Raw genomic sequence first — 20,135 nt, 5'->3', positions numbered from 1 at the left:
AATTCTTAGAAAGGCATAACCTTCCAAGACTGAACCAGGAAGAAATAGAAAATATGAACAGACCAATCACAAGTAATGAAATTGAAACTGTGATTAAAAATCTTCCCACAAACAAAAGTCCAGGACCAGATGGCTTCACAGGTGAATTCTATCAAACATTTAGAGAAGAGCTAACACCCATCCTTCTCAAACTCTTCCAAAAAATTAGAGGAAGGAACACTCCCAAACCCATTCTATGAGGCCACCATCACCCTGATACCAAAACCAGACAAAGATACTACAAAAAAGGAAAATTACAGACCAATATCACTGATGAATATAGATGCAAACATCCTCAACAAAATACTAGCAAACAGAATCCAACAACACATTACAAGGATCATACACTATGATCAAGTGGGATTTATCCCAGGGATGCAAGGATTCTTCAATATACACAAATCAATCAAGGTGATAAACCATATTAACAAATTGAAGAAAAAATACCGTATCATCATCTCAATAGATGTAGAAAAAGGTTTTGACAAAATTTAACACCTATTTTTGATAAAAACTCTCCAGAAAGTGGGCATAGAACATACCTCAACATAATAAAGGCCATATACGACAAACCCACAGCAAACATCATTCTCAATGGTGAAAAACTGAAAGCATTTCCTCTAAGATCAGGAACAAGACAAGGATGTGCACTCTCACCACTATTATTCAACATAGCTTTGGAAGTCCTAGCCCCGGCAATCAGAGAAGAAACAGAAATACAAGGAATACAAATTGGAAAAGAAGAAGTAAAACTGTCACTGTTTGCAGATGACATGATACTATACATAGAGAATCCTAAAGACGCCACCAGAAGACTACTAGAGCTAATCAATGAATTTGATAAAGTTGCAGGATACAAAATTAATGAACAGAAATGCCTTACGTTCCTATACACTAATGATGAAAAATCTGAAAGAGAAAGTAAGGAAACACTCCCATTTACCACTGCAACAAAAAGAATAAAATACTTAGGAATATACCTACCTAGGGAGACAAAAGACCTGTATGCAGAAAACTGTAAGACAGATGGAGAGATATACCATGTTCTTGGACTGGAAGAATAAACACTGTGAAAATGACTATACTACTCCAAGCAATCTACAGATTCAATGCAATCCCTGTCAAATTACCAATGGCATTTTTTACAGAACTAGAACAAAAAATCTTGAAATTTGTATGGAGACACAAAAGACCCAGACTAGCCAAAGCAGTCTTGAGGGAAAAAAAATGGAGCTGGAGGACAGACTCCCTAATTTCAGACTATACTACAAAGCTACAGTAATCAAGACAATATGGTACTGGCACAAAAACAGAGATATAGATCAACTGAACAGGATAGAAAGCCCAGAGATAAACCCACACACCTATAGTCAACTAATCTATGACAAAGGAGACAAGGATATACAATGGAGAAAAGACAGTCTCTTCAATAAGTGGTGCTGGGAAAACTGGACAGCTACATGTAAAAGAATGAAATTAGAACATTCCCTAACACCATACACAAAAATAAACTCAAAATGGATTAGAGACCTAAATGTAAGACTGGACACTATAAAACTCTTAGAGGAAAATATAGGAAGAAGCTTCTTTGACATAAATCACAGCAAGATCTTTTTTGATCCACCTCCTAGAGTAACGGAAATGAAAACAAAAATAAACAAATGGGACCTAATGAAGCTTAAAATCTTTGGCAAAGCAAAGGAAATGACAAACAAGACGAAAAGACAACCCTCAGGATGGGAGAAAATATTTGCAAACGAATCAATGGACAAAGGATTAATCTCCAAAATATATAAACAGCTCATGAAGCTCAATATCAAAAAAACAAAAAACCCAATCCAAAAATGGGCAGAAGACCTAAGTAGACATTTCTCTAAAGAAGACATACACATGGCCAAGAAGCACATGAGAAGCTGCTCAACATCGCTAATTATTAGAGAAATGCAAGTCAAAACTACAATGAGGTATCACCTCACACCAGTTAGAATGGGCATCATCAGAAAAATCTATAAACAACAAATGCTGGAGAGGGTGTGGAGAAAAGGGAACCCTCTTGCACTGTTGGTGGGAATGTAAATTGATACAGCCACTATGGAGAACAGTATGGAGCATCCTTAAAAATCAAAAAATAGAATTACCATATGACCCAGAAACCCCGCTACTGGGCATATACCCAGAGAAAACCATAGTTCAAAAAGACATATGCACCCCAATGTTCACTGCAGCACTATTTACAATAGCCAGGTCATGGAAGCAACCTAAATGCCCATCGACAAACGAATGGATAAAAAGATGTGGTACGTATATACAATGGAATATTACTCAGCCATAAAAAGGAATGAAATTGGGTCATTTGTAGAGATGTGGAGGAATCTAGAGTCTGTCATACAGAGTGAAGTCAGTCAGAAAGAGAAAAACAAATATTGTATATTAACACATATACGTGGAACCTAGAAAAATGGTACAGATGAACCGGTTTGCCGGGCAGAAATTGAGACACAGATGTAGAGAACCAACGTATGGACACCAAGGGGGGAAAGCGGCCGGGGGGTGGTGGTGGTGCTGTGGTGAATTGGGAGATTAGGATTGACATGTATACACTGATGTGTATAAAATGGATAACTAATAGGAACCTGTTGTATAAAAAAATAAAATTCAAAACTCATACACACACACACAACCTCTAACAAGAACAAAAATTTAAAAGTGTGGAGTGTGGAGAATCATCTCCTCTTCGCCTTGACTACCTTTAGTGTGCTTTATGGTAAAAATGGTCTGCAAAGAGATAGATGAGTATAATAGGATACGGGAGGTATATATGGCTATCATTGAAGTGAAATATCTAGTCTGAAATTAGAATATTTCTGCCCATTTAACCAAGTAGTCCTCATTTAATTATAATGTGTGTCTCTTCTGGCTGATGATGTAGTCTTCCAAACTAGCCATCTATTAGAAAGTACCTTTTTTTCTTCTGGAAGACACTTGCCTACAAGTCTACCTGCTACAATGTTGCTTTTTAGAAAAGTTTCAACTTAAAAGAAATTTCCCTGATAGGCAGATTTAACATCCTACATCTATCTCCATCTTGGAATTACATTATTATACTGAGATCCTTTTGTCTGCATGTCACTGAACATCTAAAGGACTGTGTCATCCTTCTACCTACTAGTGCTTAGCAGAAATGAGGGCATATACCAGGTCCTTAATAAAAATGTGTTGATTTAGGGGCCAAAGAAATGAATTAATGGTGGTTTACTTGGTGAACATCTACATATCATGCTTTAATATTCAAATGTTTCCACCTCTAAGAATTCTTTGTGTCACCTCTGTACTTTGTACTTATTGCCATTGCTGTGTTTTCATACTATATTGCAATTACTGTTTGCTGGCATGATAAGTAACTGAATAGGGTAACTGGAATTAAGGTAAATTTGTAGCTGTAAGAATGGTGCCAAGGGATTCTCACGATCCCCCATGAGAGGCACAAAAATAAGAGAAAAGTAACTTCGTAAGGCAAAGGTGACTTGTTAAAAATACTAATGATAGGCAATTTAATTTCACTTCCTTCTATTCTTTCTATACAAACTCTCTGTTTTATCTAAACTGGACCAACGTGACTTCAACTTTTTTACACTATTCCTTTGGTCATACTTTCTCCACATTGTAATGCTCTCTCCTCTTACCTCTGCACATGCAAACTCTTCTGTCCTTTCCAGTACCAGATCCAATCTTACCTCTTCAGAAAAGTCTCTTCTGACTATTCAAAATGCACTCCTGAATTCTTCTAAGTCATATAACAAACGTCTATTTTTGTAAGGATGTGCTTTAGCTTTCAAACTATAGATTAAGTTCCTTAAAGAAAAATACTGTCCCTCACACTTTTTTTTTATAAAACCTCTCCGAAAACAACCAGAGGTAGGCCCTCAAACTGGTAGCATGAAAGTTCAAGGTAAAGGTAGAATGCACATATACTTCCAGCTCCCAAATTCCTTCTCACTAAGATAGCCATATATTTCCCAGTGGGAAAGAAAAGTTCATCAAGGACATGACTGTCTCCAAAGGACAGGAATTTAGGTAGCATTTAAGACATGAACAGTTTGCTCTGAATCTTTTTAAAGGATTTGCCTTAAGAGAGTTTCAGTTAACATTTTCTTTAGGTGCCTTTCAGGCTTATGACATTGGGAAAGTCTCAATAGCCACTTAAGAAGATTTTAGAAGTAGTAGAAGGCTTTAATTTTTTATTTGGAGAACACTAAGATAGCTACTTTTAAAACAATGGTACATAAAAGAAAACACAACTAGATATACTTCCCCCAAAGCTAGCTAAGATTGTATAACTAGAAAAATAAACATACTTTGTTAGACTCTACTGCTACTAAAAACAAAAAGTAGACAGGTTGGGCCAGCTGTTTAAAAATGAGTGCTTTTACAGTAATAAATGTTGACAGCTCAAATAAAAAAAGAATGCATTACTGAGATATCATCAACTGTGGGCTGTCAGTACAAGGCAGCTCCACCCAGTCTAAGCTTGTCAAAAAGTGTTACTGTAATCCATGAAGAAGTCTCCACCTCAGGCAAAGGAAGGAAAAATGGGAGGGCTGGCTCTGAACAGGTGTGTTGAATTGTAATGCCAATGTTGAGTCATAAATCTCTTTACATTAGCTTCACAAATGACAAATTATTAACTTCTACTCTGAGGTGTCAAGCATGAATGAACAGATCCATCAGCAGGCACTTTAAGAGCAACAAATGTAAATAAACAGGGTGTGGATATAATTTTTTAACAGTGAGCATTATTCCATGCTCAAGAGTAGACAGTTATGACAAACTTTTTTACTCTACTCAAGTGAATATGATATTTGGGAATCTGTGAGTGTCTGACCTACTCTTCAGGTCAGTCCACTGACTCTACCTAATCTTGATAAGAGTACTACTTCAGTTTATCCCATGAATCTTTAATGTAAATGTAACTCAGCTTTACAAGGGATGATGATGTATGAAAAGCACGTAAGTATGTATTCTGGTTTTGACACAGCTGTGTGACTGGGCAAATTATTTAACTTCTATAAGCCTCACTTTCCTCCTCAATAAAACGGGGATAATAAGTATCCCATAAGATTACCATGAAAGCTAAAAGACAGTATTTAGAGAAAGTAACTAGCATAATGCTTGGCACTAGCAGACACTCAAACACATGCTTGTTCCATTCTTTAAGGTACTTCAACTGACATCCTTGCTTCCCTAAGAGGTAGAAGTTTGGAATTTAATACAGAGTAATAAACTGCTCAGGATTAAAGCTCACGAAGGCAGAGCTGGAATCTTTTCCACTCTACGTCAGTCCCCAGTAGTGTCCAGCAAGTTCTGAGCTCAAGAATAAACAAGATTGCCAGCCCTCAGCAATCTCTCCATTCCCTGCACTCAAAAGTACCAAACACCCATGTGTATTGTGTTGTCCTTTAAAAAAAAATTATTATAGTAAGGTATGTGTAGAATACAATTTACTATTTTAACTATACAATTTAGTGGCATTAATTACATTCACAATGTTGTGCAAACCATCACCACTATCTATTTCCATAACTTTCTCATCACCCTAAACAGAAACTCTATACCCATTAAGCAATAACTCCCCAACCCACCCCATATCTCCAGTTCCTGGGCTCTAATCTATTTTCTGTTCTTATGAATTTGCCTATTCAAGACATATTAGTGGAATCATAAAATTTGGTCTTTTGTGTCTGGCAGTTTTCATTTCAAGGTTTACAAGGTTCATCCATGTTGCAGCATATATTAAATCTTTATTATGACTGAATAATAATCCATTGCATGCATATACCACCTTTTGTTTATCCATTCATCTGTTATTAGACATCTGGATTGTTTATACCTTTAGGCTATTGTGAATAATGCTGCAATGAACATTCGTGTACAAGTTCTGAGTCCCTGTTTTTGATTCCTAGAAATGGATTTCTGGGTAATGTGATAATTCTGTTTAACTTTCTGAAGAACTGCCAAACTGTTTTCCATATACCATTTTACATTCTAACCAGCAATGTACAAGGGTTCTAATTCTCCACATCCTTGTCAACACATGCTATTTTCCATTCTTTTAGATTAAAGCCATCCTAGTGGATGTGAGATGGTATCTTATTGTGATTTTGATTTGCATTTCTCTAATGACTAATGATGTTGAGCATCTTTTCCTGTGCTTATTGGCCATTTGTGTATCGTCTTTGGAGAAATGTCTATTCAAGTCCTTTGTCCATTTTGAATTGTGCTGTTTGGCTTTTTTGTTGTTAAGTTGTGCGAATTCTTTATATATTCTGGATATTAAATCCTATTATATATGATTTATAAGTATTTTCTTCTATTCCGTACGTTGTCTTTTCACTCTCTTGATAGTGTTCTTTGATGCACAAAAGTTTTAAATTTTTATGGACTCCAAACTTATCTATTTTTTCTTTTGTTTTCTGTGCTTTTTCATGTCAAGAAACCATTACCAAATCCAAAGTCATGGTGATTTCCCCCTATGTTTTATTCTAAGAGTTTTATAGTTTTAGGTCTTAAATTTAGGTCTTTGATCCATTTTGAGCTAATTTTTGTATATGCTGTTAGGTAAGGGTTCAACTTCATTCTTTTGCATTTAGGTATCCAGCTTTCCCAGAACCATTTGTTGAAGACTGTTCCTTCCCTATTCAATGGTCTTGGCGCCCATGGTAAAAAACATTTGACCATACATATGAGGGAATATTTCTGGGTTCTCTTTTCTATTCTGTAGGTCCACATATCCATCCTGATGCTATCACTGTTCTGATACTGTAGGTTTGTAGTGAGTTTTGAAATCAAGATTGTCTCAGTGATTTTGGGTTTCCTGAAATTCTGTATGAATTTTAGAATGGGTTTTTCTGTTTCTGCAAAAATCACCTTTGGGATTTTGATAAGGATTGCACTGTATCTGTAGATCACTTTGGAAAGTGTTGTTATCTAAACAACATTAAGTCTTCCAATTCCATGATCAGGGGAGGTATTTCCATTTATCTAGGCCTTCTTAATTTCTTCCAGCAATATTTTTAGTTTTCAGAATACAGGGCATGGGCCTTCTTGGTTAAGTTTATTTCTAAGTATTTCATTATTCTTAATGTTATTGTAAATGGAATTCTTTTCTAAATTTCCTTTTCAGATTCTTCATTGTTAGTATAAATACAACTGATTTTTAATTTTATACCCTGCAACTTTGTCAGATTTGTTTATTAGCTCTAACAGTGTGTGTGTGTAATCTTTAGGGTTTTCTATATATTAGATCATGTCATCTGTGAACAGAGATAATTTTACTTCTTTCCAATTTGAATGCCTCCTATTTATTTTTCTTGCCTAACTGCTCTATATAGAACTTCCACTACTGAATAGCAGCGGTGAAAGTAAACATAGTTGTTTTGTTCCTGATCTTAGGGGAAAAGCTTTCCAGTGTTTAACAATTGGGTATGAATGTCAGCTGTGGTTTCTCAAATATGGCCTTTATTATGTTGAGGAAGTTCCCTTCTGTAACTATTGTTTTGTTTGTTTTTATCATGAAATGGTGTTTGATTTTGTCAAATACTTTTTCCTCATCAAATGAGTCTCATTAATACCAAATTTACAGATTATGTTGTATAATAGTATGAACACACAATATTTGTGAGCATATTCCCAGTTCAGTCTTCATGTTAATTTGTGTACCTCATAATTCATTGGCAAAGAAACAGACTTTAATTCGTTTAAAATAGTGAACTTAATGATACTGGCCCATGTGTAAACCATCAATTTTAGGAAAATTTCTAAGATCTTAATTTTTAGATAACAAAAATAAGCCATAATATATATATATTTTTTTGCGGTACGCGGACCCCTCACCGCTGTGGCCCCTCCTGCTGTGGAGCACAGGCTCCGGATGTGCAGGCCCAGCGCCCATGGCCCACGGGCCCAGCCGCTCCGCGGCATGCGGGATCTTCCCGGACCGGGGCACGAACCCGCATCACCCGCATCAGCAGGCAGACTCCCAACCACTGCACCACGAGGGAAGCCTAGCCATAATATTTAATTAATACTAGTAATAGTTTATTATCTTTACCTTTTAACTAAAAGGTAATTGATATTGTTTACAGTATTTCACCAAAGTTATTTATATCCAGATTGATGACTCCTAGTTTCAGCTGTAGAGTAGCTTTCACATCCCATTTTTTTCTTTATTTCTAATAACTTAGAAAATTCCAATTAGAGATTATTAAGAATATAATCTAATGCTTGTTGGCTTTTTCAGTTGTATCTGAATATTTGGATCAAATAAGGACTCAAATTATAAAGACACTTCTCATACAGGGCTACTTTTTTTTTTTTGGCCACACGGAGAGACATGTGGGGTCTTAGTTCCTCAACCAGAGATCGAACGCATGCTCCCCTGCAGTGGAAGTGCGGAGTCTTAACCACTGGACCACCAGGAAAGTCCTCATACAGGGCTACTTTAAGCTATATCAGACTTAAGTCAATGAGTTTATCACACTCAAGAGGCAAAGACTTGACCGTTTAACCTTGGGAGATAGTGGTAAGTAGATTCCTAATTCATTTTTTGGGTGCTCTTCCTCTAAAAAGTATTTCTTCTTGAAGCCTTAAGGGATTGGAAACATCCTCTATTATATATAATCTATTTCTTTTACTGAGGAATGAAGAAGGTTATCAAGTTTTTGGAAAGAATCAAACTCTTGATAATTAAAGCCATGTGCACCACAGTTCATTTTTTCCTAAGAAATCTTGAAATTTTATTCTCAAAATTAAAAACTATGGTATTTTTAGCCCCGAAAAACAGGGTTAGGATGCTCAAGAATATATTACTGAGATATAAAATTTGAACAAGGCCCTTGCATTTTTACCTTTATTATTAGAGTCATAAAAAGTTTTTATCACATGCCTCATTACAAAAACTTATGCTCATACCTTTCCCTTAGGGAAGAGGACTGCAAACTTTATTGTGCAGCAGAATCAACTGGGGGGCTTGTTAAAACAGATTACTGGTTCCCACCCTCATAATTCTGATTCAGCAGGTCTGGGGCTGGGGCCTGAAAAATTGCATTTCTAACAAGTTCCCAGGTGACACTCTGAGATCTGACTTAGATAACCAGTATACTTGTTTGAGAAGGAACGTCTTAGACTCCTTTTGCATTATTTAAACGGTTTACCAGAAAGATGTCTACTTGAAGCTGCCGAAGATATTAGCAATTTTCATTATTTTCTTCAATACCATATCAAGATTTGAGGGGAGTATTATTAATTACTAGCTATTCATTTCAGTAAAGCAGTGTTTAGATTGACATTCAGGTGCAATCCTTTTCATCTGAATAGTCATAATCTTTCTTGCTGAACATATAGTTTGTCTTCTTTTTTAAACCAGCTTGATTGAGATATAATGCATTCATAACACACAATTCACATGGTTAAGGTGTACAAGTCAATCAATGGTTTAAAGTGTACATGTCATAGATATATGCAACCATCACCATAGTCAAATTTAGAACATATTCATCACCTCTAAAAGGAACCACACAAACCTCTGGCTATCACCCTCCTATATTCCAAAACCACTTACTCCCCACATCCAACTGTAAGCAAGCACAATTCTACTTTCTGTTTCTATAGAGTTTCCTACTCTGGACTTATTATATGAGTCCAGAACCATATAATATGTGGTCTTCTGTGATGAGCTCATTCACTTAGCATAATGTTTTCAAAATTTATCTGATATTGTAGCATGTATCAGAATTTCATTCCTTTTTATGGCTGAATAATATTCCATTGTATGTATATACCACATTTTGCTAACTCATTCATACCTTGATGAATATTTGGGTTGTTTCTATCTTTTGGCTACAGTAATGTTGCTATAAACATTCATGTACAAATTTTTGTATGGACATATCTTTTCACTCCTCTTAGGTATATAACTAGAAGTGAAACTGCTGGATCATATGGTAACTATGTTTAATCAATTGAGGAAGTACCAGACTATTTTCCAAAGCAGTTTCACCATCTTATATTCCCACCAGCAGTCTACAAGGGTTCAACTTTCTCCATATCCTCACCAACACTTGTTATCTAACTTTTTGATTCTAGCCACTGTAGTTGCTGTGAAGTGGTATCTCACTGTGGTTTTGATGTGCATTTGCCTGATTACCAATGATATGGAACATCTTTTCATGTGCTTATTGGTCATTTGCTTATTTTCCTTGGAGAAATGTCTATTCGGATCCTTTGCACAATTTTTAATGGGAGTAATTTACCTTTTTATTATTGAGTTGTAAGTGGTCTTTATATATTCTAGATACAAGTCCCTTATCAAATATATGATTTGCAAAGATTTTCTCCCAATCTGTGGGTTGTTTTTGCATTTTCTGGATGGTGTTCTTTGAAGTAATTTTGTCATCAGTACTGATTCTACCTTATCTTTTAAAATCTAACTCAGAACTTGCAAAATAATCATTGTTAAAACTTCTCTGGTAATATACATTTCTCATTGATGAACAGAATGAAGAGATGATTCTACCTCATATATATATACGTATAACAATATGCCAAGAACCGATTCTCACTTCGCACACAGTAGTGGTTTTATCTAACCGAAAAGCAAGATAGTGAGCACAGTGTGGTCACTGCTCTTCTACAGACCATCCTATTGCCATTGCATGCCATCCAACAGTGCCATTTGATGAAGTACTTCCCTAGGAACTTATTCTCCTCTCTTGTTTGAGCATTTTTTTTTTCTACTGTTAACTTTGTAGTAGCTGGATTTACAAGTTTCTTGTCAGGAGTAATATTTGAATCCATTTTTACCTCAGAGTCCAATTTGTAAGCAATTTCTCCTGGTTTGGTTACTTCTCTGACTTAAGCAATAAAATTTAAAAAATTGTTTTAGTGGTAAGTATTCTTTTTTCTCTTGCTCTGAAAAAAATCTATTGATTTAACAGAGAGGTAGGTCATTGGGCTTTACTTACAAATGAAACAAAAACTTTGAAGACCTCATGGTTTTATGATAAATTTTATAACAGAAACAGTGGCACTAAGGGTAAATAGATTGCTTTTCCTATATAATCAATTTTCATACATTTACTTCTCAGTCAAAATTTTCTTTTATAGAAGCTAGTGTGAAATCATTAAAATCAGAGTCAGCTGCCTTGGCATTTCCTATACTAGCACTATAGTTCTCTGAATTATGTTTACACTGATGTTGAAGTAGTTCCAACTATCTGTACTGATTTACAGTATTTATTATAGTATTTTCATCACTGTTTTTATGCTTCAATGAACCACATGTAAGCCACGATCAATTCTGGTGAACTAAGAATATAATATAACTAATTTACCAAGGAAAAATGAATGTAAACTTAAGAATAACACATGAATGACATGAAAGTTCAGAAGCCAAATCAACTGCCCCAGTTAAATGAGTATTTGTCAAGACTAAGCAACCAATGCAATTCTTGTTGTACATGAGGAGTCTAATAAATTGTAAAAGATACAGTGAATGAAATAGGATTTGGAGGGATACCATAATTTATTTTACATTTCAAAATGTGAAATAAAAGTGAACAAAACTGATTATGTTGCTTGTTCACACCTAACTGCTTGGAATCCTTGATAGATAGCTGAGTACACCAAAAGTCTAGGAAACACACTGAAAAACACTGCCTTAGAGATTAGAACTATACCTGATATATAGGAGGAACGTGAAGAATGACTACAATTATTATCTTATTTCTTACCTATACTACCTGCCTCATAGCTTGCACTGGCAGAATGCAAGCGCCCTTCTGTGTTCCATGTCAAATTGCTTACATAGCATGTCTAGCTCACCCTAGCTGGGTGCTCCTGGGGCTTCATCAACTTGGAACTGCTGGGTTGTAAGTCCAAGGACCCTGTCTGTCTTGCTCACAACTGTGTTACTGGTGCCCTACATCTGGTGCATAGAAAAAGACCAATAAATATTTATGAAATGAATATATACAAGCATGATGAGTGAAAACATCATCTTCTGTGATCTGGGCCTAACTATGGAAAAAAATCATTGGATGAAGAACCCTTTTAAAACATTTAGGGACTTCCCTGATGGTCCAGTGGGTAAGACTCCACGCTCTCAATGCAGGGGGCCCAGGTTTGATCCCTCGTTGGGGAGCTAGATCCCACATGCATGCTGCAACTAAGAGTCTGCATGCCACAACTAAACGTGCCACAATGAAGAGCCCACATGCTACAAGTAAGACCCAGAGCAGCCAAAATGAATGAATGAATAAATATTTTTTTGAAATTAAAAAAAATTTATGCACCCAACATAGGAGCATCTAAATATATAAAATGAATATTAACAGACCTAAAGGAAGAAACAGATAGCAACACAATAATAGTGAGGACTTTAATACACCCCTTTCATAATGGATGGATCATCCAGACAAGAAACCAATGAGGAAACACTGGAGTTAAACAACATGTTAGACAAGATGGAGTTAACAGACATATATAGAACACTCCATCCACAAGCAACAGAATACACATTCTTCCTAAGTGTACATGAAATGTTCTCCAGGATGGATTACATATTAGGTCACAAAACAAGTCTTAACAAATTTAAGAAGAGTTAAATTGTATCAAGCATCTTTTCCAACCAAAGTAATGTAACTAGAAATCAATTACAAGGAGAAAACTGGAAAATTCACAAATATGTAAAGATTAAACAACATGCTAATGAACAACAAATGGGTCAAAGAAGAAATCGAAAGAGGAATCAAAAAAATACCTTGAGACAAATGAAAAGAAATACAACATAACAAAACTTATGGGATGCAGCAAAAGCAGTTCTAAGAGGGAATTTCATATCGACAAATGCCTACATCAAGAAACAAGAAAGGTTGTTGGAGAACAACCTAACTATATCTCAGGAAACTAGAAAAAGAAGAACAAAGTTGTTCTACTAACAAAGTTAGTAAAGGGAAGAAAAATAACAAAAATCAGAGTGGAAAGAAATGAAAGAGAATAAAAAGACCACAGAAAAGATCAATGAAATAAGAACTGGTTTTTTGGAAAGATAAACAAAATTGACAAACCTTCAGCTAGACTCACCAAGAAAAAACGACAGGAGTCAAAATCAGAAAGAGTATACATTACAACTGATACCACTGAAATACAAAGGATCATAAGAGACTACTATGAACAATTATACACCAACATATTAGATCACCTAGAAGAAATGGATAAATGTATAGACACATACATAATGTATAGACTGAATCATGAAGAAACAGGAAATCTGAAAAGATCGATTTAAGGAGATTAAATCAGTAATCAAAAAATCTCTCAACAAACAAATGTCCAGGACCAGATGGCTTCACAGGTGAATTCTACCAACATTTAAAAAATTATTAATTCCAATCCTTCTCAAACTCCTCCAAAATATAGAAGAGTAGGAAACACTGCCAAATGCATTTTATAAGGCCAGCATCACTCTGATACCAAAACTGGACAAGGGCACCACAGGATTGGAAAATTACAGGCCAATATTCCTGATGAACACAGATGCAAAAATCCTCAACAAAATATTTCCAAACTGAATTCAATGACACATTAAAAGGATATTACATCATGATCAAGTGGGATTTTTTCCAGGGATGCAAGAGTGGATTAATACACGCAAATAACTCAATGTGATATATACCACATTAACAAAACAAAGGATAAAAAACATATGGTCATCTCAATAGATGCAGAAGAAGCACTTGACAAAACTCAACATCCATTTGTGATAAAAACTCTCAACAAAGTGGGTATTGAGGGAATGTACCTCAACAAATTAAAGGCCATTTATGACAAGCCCATAGCTAACATCATACTCAACTGTGAAAAGCTAAAAGCTTTTCTTCTAAGATAAGGAACAAGACAAGGATGTTCTTTTCGTTTCATTTTTATTCAATGTAGTATCAGAAGTCCTAGCTAGAGCAATCAGGCAAGAAAAAAAAATAAAAGCCATCAAAATTAGAAAAGAAGAAGTAAAACTGTCACTATTTGCAGGTGTCATGATATTATATATAGAAAACCCTAAAGGTGCCACCAAAACACCGTTTTAGAACTAATAAATTCAGTAAAGTTGCAGGATACAAAATCAACATACAAAAATCTGTTATGTTTCTACATGCTAACAACAAACTATCAGAAAGAGAAATTAAGAAAACAATCCAATGTACGACTGCATCAAAAAGAATAAAATACCTAGGAATAAAAATGTTCATACTACCCAAAGTAATCTACAGATCCAATGCAATCTCTATCAAAATTCTGAGGACATTTTTCACAAAAATAGAACAAAGAATCCTAAAATTTGTATAAAACCACAAAAGATTCTGAATACCCAAGCAATCTTAAGAAGAAGAAGAAGAAAAAAAAGCCAACAACAAAGATGGAGGCATCAGGCTTCCTTGATTTCAAACTATATTACAAGGCTATAGTAGTCAAAACAGTATGGTATTGGCATAAAAACAGACACATAGATCAATGGAACAGAACAGAAAGGCCAGAAATAAACCCATGTATAAATTGTCAATTATTTTATGACAAAGGAGCCAAGAATATACAAGGGGGAAAGAACAGTCTCTTCCAAAAATGGTGTTGGGAAAACTGTACAGCTACATGCAAAAGAAAGAAACTTGGCCACTATCTTACACCATACACAAAAATTAACTAAAATTGGTTTCAAGACTTGAATTAAGATCTGAAAGCATAAAACTCCTAGTAGAAAACATAGGTAGTAAGCTCCTTATCATCAGTCTTGGCAACGATTTTTTTGGATCTGACACCAAAAGCAAAGACAGCAAAAGCAAAAATATACACACAGAAGAGTACATCAAATTAAAAGGCTGTTGCACAGCAAAGGGAACCATCAACAAAATGAAAAGGCAAGCTACCGAAAGGGAGAAAATATTTGCAAATCACGTATCTGATAAGGGATTAATATTCAATATATAAATAACTCATACAACTCAATAGCAAAAGAAACAAACAATCTGATTAAAAAATGGGCAGGGATTCTGAATAGACATTTTCCCAAAGAACATATACAGGTGGCCAACAGGTACACCATGTTGTACTCAACATTACTAATTATCAGGAAAGGTACTCAACATTACTAATTATCAGGAAAGGTACTCAACATTACTAATTATCAGGAAAATGCAAATTAAAACCATGAAATATCACCTCACACCTGTTAGAATGGCTATTATCAAGAAGACAAAAAATAACAAGTGTTGACGAGGATGTGGAGAAAAGGGAACCTTTCTGCACTGTTGGTAGAAATGTAAATTGGTGCAGCCACTATGGAAAACAGTATAGAGCTTCCTCAGAAAAATTAAAAATGGAACTACCGTATGATCCAGAGATTCCACTTCTGGGTACTTACCTGAAGGAAACAAAAACACTAACTTGAAAAGATATATGCACCTCCATGTTCACTGCAGTATGATTTATAACATCTCAGACATATAAGCAACCTAAATGTCCATCAGTGAATAAACGGGTAAAGAAAATGTGGTGTGTGTGTGTGTGTGTGTGTGTGTGTGTGTGTGTGTGTGTAATGGAATATTATTCATTCATAGAAAAGAAGAAAGTCTTGCCATTTCTGACAACATGATGGACCGTTGAGAACATTATGCTAAGTGAAATAAGTCAGAGAAAAATACCACATAATTTTACTTATATGTGGAATCTAAAAAAAAAAAGAAAATCAAGCTCATAGATACAGAGAAAAGATTGATGGTTGGCAGAGATCAGCGTGAGCGGGCTGGAGTGGCTGACTGAGAGGTGGGTAAAATGGATGAAGTTAGTTGAAAGGTACAGACTTCCTGTTATAAAATAATTAAGTCATGGGGGTGTAATGGACAGCATGGTGACTGCAGTTAATAATACTGTTTTGTATATTTGAAAGTTGCTAAGAGTAGATCTTAAAAATTCTCTTCACAAGAAAAAATTATAACTATGTGTGGTGATGGATGTTAACCAGACTTATTGTGGTGATCATTTTATAATATATACAAATATCAGATCATTAACATTGTACACCTGGAACTAATACAATGTTATATGTCAATGATATCGCAAAAAAAAAACAAAAAACCACCCTTTTGTGAGCAGAAAGCAACCAACTACAGAAAGCCATCTATGGTATTCTCAGCTATCCATTTAGTGCTCGAATCATTAACAGTTAACTCAATTAGCTCTTCTTCCTTAAAGTTACTTCTGGGTATTAGATCTTCTCTGACTTTTACACTTTCAGTGAAATTCTGATGTTTAAAAATACTGACTTTTGTTTTTGTTTTTAATCTCACATATAGATTTATACATAGCTATATCAGGGAAAACTCTCCTAACAAAACTATTGATACTATTCTTGCTAGCTTCAGGAAGTAGTCCAGATATATTTTTAAAGAAGCCTAATAGTGAAAGATCCTTTTAAAGGTTGGTCTGTTGTATATGTTTTGGTTTAGTTTTTGCACAAAGATACTGTTTTTATTCTCTATCTTGTGATGACTTACTCCTGTTTTAAAGAAAACATCAACAGAAGCCAGAATCTGTATCCTGTTTATCATTGTTAGTTCTGGAAAGAGAATGGGTATGACAATGGTGAGATTTTAAACAGATGAAAGGAAAAGGAGTTCAGTGCTTCAAACAGTAAGATAAAGACAAAACTTAGGACAAAAAAGTTACACATTCCATGGGGCAAACACAAAGCCAACAATTTCCTTTGGCAACACAAAAAGCTGCCTTGAGCCAATAAACCTACCCTCTCTGTGCTGTGGCAGTACTGTTTTTAAGTCTCAAATCAGAATCCTTAAAGGGTAAGCCTAAAAAGGCCCCTCTGGCATATGTTGCCCATGTTCCACTAGTATATTCTTACCATTACCAAAGAAATGAGAATGCTGTTCCTGACCTTGAAATCTGCCCTGATCTCCAACATTTGGGTTTTGACAATTACAGAGATATTGTTTAGATACAAATTAATCAGAGTGGTTAGGCTGGAAAGGGGTAATTCTTGCACCTACGATAGAGGATTCTAAGTAAATTACTGTTGAATGGATGAACGAACAAATGAATGAAACCACAAATAGATCAAGAGCTAAGTATAATAAACTCTTGATAATCAGAGGTTTTGAGATTATTCACGGCTAAAAAAACCAGTGCATATGAAAAAACTGACTCCATTTACATGTTAGAAAGCATCTATTGTTTGGAACCAAGCTGTAATCAAAAACAGATGCTAAAATGTGGCCACTGTCATATAGTGATATTTGCTTTTCTCCTCATCCCTTCTTTGCAAATAGCCCCTCACTAGAGCAAAGCACCTCTCTGTCCCCAGGACATAGCCCAGTGCTATATTCTTCATAGATGCTCAGTAAACACTTATAAAACCAAACTAATACCATTAATAAAAATGTCTATGAATAAATCTATATGGAGATAGTTCTGTCAAAACAGAGGCTCATACATAATTTATACTTCCTGGTTAGAGACAGAACAATTAGCAATAAAAAGGTTAGCCCATTCTGAGCCATTGAAGAATGACTCAGAGTATGAATATGCTTTGGGCTTGGTTTTATTTAATAAAAGCTTTATGTAATATAGGCATCTCTGGTTGCACTAATACAATGGTATCATTGAAATGACGGACGTAAATGAACCAAAGATAAGTTTAAATAAATTCAGGCCTAGGAAGCCATCCTTCAAACGTGTTCACAATTTAATTTTAACTGTATGCTTAAGTCTTATTTGAAATTTTTTATAAAGTAAAGCCAAATTCACAATTACAAGGGACAGTGTTTCTTATCACTTACTCAGCAGATACCAAATCATGATCTGTGCATAGTCTAAAAGAAGTTTTTAAACTTAGAAAAGCTTTTCTTAGGAACTCTACTTATGACCTGAAAGATAACTTTCATAAGACACTCTAAAAACAAAAACAAAGAGAAATCTTTTATCTCTTGCAGTTAAATTTCAATAAAAAATTTCAATTATACGGAGTCTTAGATTTTTCCTGTAACCCTGATATTAAGTTTTGTGCTCAGTATTAAACGAATTAAAGTCAATTTCCTTACCAATGAATTATGAGGAACACAAATTAAAATGAAAGAATGAACTGGGAATATGCATGCAAATATTGTGCATTCATATTATTATACAGTATAATCTGTAAATCGAGTACTAATGAGACTCAAGATTTAAATGTCTGAAGAATGTGTTTAGTGAATTATTGTCAATCAATGCCTCTATTCCAGGATAAATGTAATCTTGAATGGCAACACACCTATTATTACAAATTCCTAACTAAGTACAGTACTTCATTATTTCAAAATGTCAGTGTCAATTTATAAAGTAACAGATAAACACCATTCTACCATATACCCGATTACCTTTCCCTCAGAGTAAATGAAACACTACTAAGAAAAATTACAAACAACATTTTTACAGCAATAAAAGGAATCTACTGAGTATTAAAACTCTAGGTATAGTGCTCAGAATTTTCATATTTGTTAATGTGGATACATCAGGTTTTATATCATTGTAATCAAGTATTATTTTTTCAAGTCATATTATTTCATGTAAATTCTTTCAACTATTCATTTATTCAATTACTTACAAACATTTTTTGAGTGCCTACGTTGTCCTAGGTACACTGTTAGAAGACAGAGTTACAAACATGAATACGATACAACCCTTGCTCTTTAACTCACAGTCTAGTAGAAGACAGAGACAAGTAAATAAAGTTAAATACAACAGTACAAGGTTAAATGGAAATTGTTTATGTTTTCCCATTTGTAATAGCTAAAGAGTATTGTATTGAAAACACTCATTATACGCGGAAACTTTTCATCATTGCTCAGAAATCAAACTCTCCTTTATTTGTTCTATGTAAATCTTTCTTTAAAAATTAAAAACAAAGAGAAAATTAAAAAGAATAATTTGATGGATATACAAACTTAGCATCTCAAATTAATAAATGATAAGATTTGTTTCATATTTTATCTTGAGACTGTTTTCCAAATCCAGAAATTTCTTGACTGATAAAGCACTAATAATTACTTGAGATTATTATAGATCCTACTAGCTGTGTGACCCTTGGGTAAATTAACTTAAACTTTTTGATCCTCAGTTTTCTCATCTGAAAAGTAGAGATGACAATACCAATCTGTGTTGGATTATGTTCCATTTGCCCCTCAGTATCCATGCTCTACCTAGCTTTTTGCCCAGGGAGGTTCACTTGCCTGCCTTTCAGTTTCTAGTTGGGTTAGGTCAATAGGAGGTACTAGCAGGAGATCAGAGTATAAAAGGAAAGGGAAGCTATTCCTTAGTTTCTTCCTTACCAGTTCACCAAGGGTTGGCTATATCTCTCTAATAGAAGTGATCCTCTTCATATACCACCTTCTCCTAGGCCTTTAGGCCTAAGGGTAGTAATGGCTTCCTTTAGCCCTAGAGTGTACTATCCATTGTTGACTCCCATAAACTCTGCCCATATCTTCATAAATAGTTCCCTTATTAAACTCTTTTCAAACAACCCAGTTTGAAAGTGTCATCTGTTTCTAGCCAGAACTCTGACTCATATGCAGCCTCAAGGGATTGTTTTGAGGATCACATGAGATGATAAATGTAAAGTGCTTTGCGTAGTGCCTAGTACATTACAGATATTCAGTAAGTGTTGACTACTATTGTCATTATGAATATTGCTGTTATTATTATTCTATTTGACGTTCCATGCTCATCTCATCTATACCATCTAAATACGTTCGGGAGACTGCTAAATTCAGAATTCTGGTGATCTTTTTACTAATTCTCACAGTGCTTCAAAAATATGTTCAAGTGTAAAATGTGTTTATTGCTAATCAATCTCAATACTTAAAAAGAGTAAGAGGACCTTAAAAGTGAGTGAAAAACCCATATAATAGATTGGATTTCCTGAACTGTAGTTTCTTCTGTAAACATGCTTCAGAATTCGTTTCCTGTAAATTGACCTCCTGCCATCAAATCTAGCAAAGTATAAA

At 34.9% G+C, this 20,135-nt stretch overlaps 1 protein-coding gene across 2 annotated transcripts in view; it reads right to left on the bottom strand.

The window, feature by feature from the left end:
- The window catches only part of FAF1 (Fas associated factor 1), a 493,047-nt gene that overhangs the window by 65,926 nt on the left and 406,986 nt on the right, over positions 1–20,135 (bottom strand). The gene's annotated exons all lie outside the window — the stretch shown is intronic.

The sequence above is a fragment of the Lagenorhynchus albirostris genome, chromosome 2, assembly GCF_949774975.1.
Source record: "Lagenorhynchus albirostris chromosome 2, mLagAlb1.1, whole genome shotgun sequence".
In the NCBI taxonomy this organism is placed as follows: domain Eukaryota; kingdom Metazoa; phylum Chordata; class Mammalia; order Artiodactyla; family Delphinidae; genus Lagenorhynchus; species Lagenorhynchus albirostris.
Note: the sequence above shows the minus strand (reverse complement) of the source record. Positions and strands in the feature narration are given on the sequence as shown.